Source organism: Castor canadensis, chromosome 13, assembly GCF_047511655.1.
Source record: "Castor canadensis chromosome 13, mCasCan1.hap1v2, whole genome shotgun sequence".
NCBI classification, from domain to species: Eukaryota; Metazoa; Chordata; class Mammalia; order Rodentia; family Castoridae; genus Castor; species Castor canadensis.
The window spans coordinates 50,730,803-50,734,160 of NC_133398.1; the positions used below are offsets into that span (position 1 = coordinate 50,730,803).

The following is a 3,358-nucleotide window of genomic DNA, read 5'->3' on the forward strand; positions in this document are numbered from 1 at the left end:
TAGAGTATAATATAATATTAATATAAAGCTTAATATTATTCCACTATACATGTAAATCATATTTTTTATCTTTATATATGCATTAATGAGCACTTTAAATTTTTATTGTTATGAATAATGCTGTTATTATTATGAATTACAAATGTATACTCAAGCCTCCTTTTAAAGAGGGCTAAGGTGTGGCTCCAGAAGTACAGCCCCTACCTAAGAAGGGTGAGGAACTGAGTTCAAACTCCAGTACTGTAAAAAAAAAAAAACAAAGAAAAACAAGATTCCATTGAAAACTTTTGGCTATATACCAAAAATTGCTGAATGTGTAAATTCTTTTTTTAAAAAAAAATAGTGCCATTTGCCTTTGTGACTGAATTGTGCCATTTTACATTCTCACCATCAGCTGCACAAGGAGTCCAAATACTACAACTCCTTGCCTGAACTTACTCTTTTGTTTTCTAGATAGCAGACCTCCTTATAGACAGGTGATATCTCATATGAGTTTGATATGCATGTCCCTAATGTTTAGTGTTGTTTCTTAGTCATTTGGGCTTCTGTAGCAAAATATCATTAGTTGATAGCTTATACATAATATAAATTTATTACTATTATGTAGGTTGGAGAGATCAAGGTGCTAGCAGATTTCATGTCTAGTGAAGGCGTGTTCTTGGTTCAAAAGAAGGTAATTTCTTTTTTCATCCTTACATGGCAGAAGGGACACTAGCTCTATAGATTCCCTTTATATGGGCACCAATCCCACTCATGAGGGCTACAGCCTCGTTACTTAATCACTTCTAAAAGCCCTATTTCCTAAAAACCTTATTCTTGGGTTAAGATTCTAAATACGAATTTTGTGGGGACACAAATACTTAAACCAGAGCATGTCGTTTTTAGCCATTTATGTCTTATTTGGGAAAAACTTTATTCAAGTTTTTACCTATTTTAAATTATGTGGGTTTTGTTGTTAAGTTGTAAGAGTTCTTTCTATATTCTGTTTATTACCCATTTATCAGAATTCATTGCCAAACACAATGTCATGGAGTAGTGCATGTAAATTCTTCCTGGGATTTTATAGTGTGAAGTCTTACTTTTTAGTTGGTGCAGAAATACCTTGAAGATAGTGCAGATACAGTTCAGATGTGAGTCACATGATTTTTTTTTGTTTTCAGGGGTACGTGAATATTATATTCACACCATGTAGGTCTACTGAGGGTTCAATAGAATTATATATAAAAAGATGCTTCCCTTAATTAAAAACTACTTTGTTGCTAAAAGAAATTCTAACAATCATCTCATCCCTCAACAAATCTTAATGTTTTGCTGGTGGAGGGACTTACCTTGTATTGATGGTCACTGACCAATGAGGGTGGTGGTTCCTATAGGTTCAGGTAGCTGTTGTAGTATTTTAAAATAAAACAAGACTGAAGTTTGCCAGATTGACTCCTTCTTTTAGCATGTGGTGCTGATTTTCAAAATCAAGTCAGTCCTCTCAAACCTTCCACTGCTTTACTAAGATTTGACAATATTCTAAATCATTTGTAGTCATTTAAAAGAATGTTTACTGTATTTTCAGGAGTGGATTCCACCTTGAGAAATCATTTTCACTGCTAACATTTAAGAAGCAACCCCATATCCATTAAACTTTTATTATGAGATTATTGCAATTTAGTTATATCTTCAGGCTCACTCCTAAATCTAGTTCTCCTGCCATTGCTATCATATCTGTAATTATTATTCTCTCTGAGAAAAATAGATAAAGCAGAAAGTCGGCTGGGGTCTTGGCTGAAGTGGTAAACCACCTGCCTACCAAGCATGAGGCCCTAAATTCAAATCCCAGTTTCTCAGAATAATGATAACAGATATCATAGTAGAAAAGTTCAACGTATTGCAATTACCAAAAGGTGGAACAGAAAGTGAGCACATGCTGTTAGAAATGTTGCTTAATAACAGAATTCCTGTGCCCCTTAATTTGAAAAAAATGCAATGTCTGTGAATCTCAGCAATGTGAAGTGCAATTAAGTGAAGTATTTCTGTAATCTAGTTGAGTTAATTTTAGTATGTGGTGTAAGTTAGGGGTCAAATTGTATTCTTATGCATCTGAGTGCACAGTTCTCCCTATGTCATTATTAAAGAGATCATGTCTTCTCATTGTGTAACCTTAATACCCTGATCGAAGATCATTTGACCTTATACATGAGGGTGATTTCTTGACTATTCCATTGGTCAGTATGTCTTGCATTGTTTTAGTACCATATTGCTTTAATTACTATAGCTTTGTAGAATGTTTTAAGATCAGGAAAGTTGAGACCTCTAGATTTTTCTTTCTCAGATTAATTTGGCTATTCTTGTCCTTTTGCATTCCATATGAACTTTAGAATAGTATATTCTATTTTGACTTAACATGACTTTTTTATCTTGTTAGGGCTTGCATTGTATCTTCGATTACTTTGTGTAGTATGAATATGTTAACAATAACATCTGTACCATCCCCAATGGCCTTGTTCTTTGCTTTACTGCTTGCTTTCATGGTACGCAGCTGCAGGTCAACCTGCTCTCTGGGTTGTGCCTTAGATCCATAACCTGGATAACAAGGGGATCTTGATACCCTTAAGACAAATGGCAAGAATCTCCTTCATTCCCTGAAAGAACACGGATGACTTTGGATTCCTCTAAGAGGAGTCTGATGGCAACCAGACCCAGAGACTCAAGCCATCTCTATCTTCCATGAGATCACACAGTAGATCTTCAACCTCTTCAGCACAAAGAACTTCTCTGCTGCTCAGGAGAAGACCCTTCTGTTCAAATTCTTAACCGGCCTCTTTCAGCAGCTGAATGGCATAGAAGCATGTCCCTCATAGAAGGGAGAGGAAGAGCAAATCTTGATGAATGGAGACTCCATGCTGGCTGTGAGGAAATACTTCCACAGGATCACTCTCTACTTGGAAGAGAAGAAATAAAGCCCTTGTGCCTGGGAAGTTGCAGAGCAGAAATGAGATCCTTCTCTTCATCAACAAACTTGCAAAAAAATATTAAATAAGGAGTAAGGAATAAGTCCTAATCCAACATAGAAATCACTCTTAGTGATTGTTATTGTATCACACTTCTACAATTTCTACCATTTTAAAGACTTTCATTTCCACTAGAGTTGTGCCATGAATTAAAATAATTTCTCAGAAATTTTCAGGAGTATCAGCAATACCATATTCAACTCTCAGGGCCAGTTTCCTTCCATGCATGCAGATGTAGCTTTCCATCTACTTGAATAGTCATCATTTAATGACTTATAAGATTTAAATAATTCCAAAAAATATCATGTATACCTATACATTGTGTTTAGTATTAAAAGATTTCTGTATGTTTAGTTAAT

General features: G+C 35.1%; 1 pseudogene; it reads left to right on the forward strand.

The window, feature by feature from the left end:
• The first annotated feature begins 2,483 nt into the window (after positions 1 to 2,483).
• LOC109690732 (interferon alpha-17-like) lies at positions 2,484 to 3,028 on the forward strand (annotated as a pseudogene).
• Positions 3,029 to 3,358: the final 330 nt, after the last annotated feature.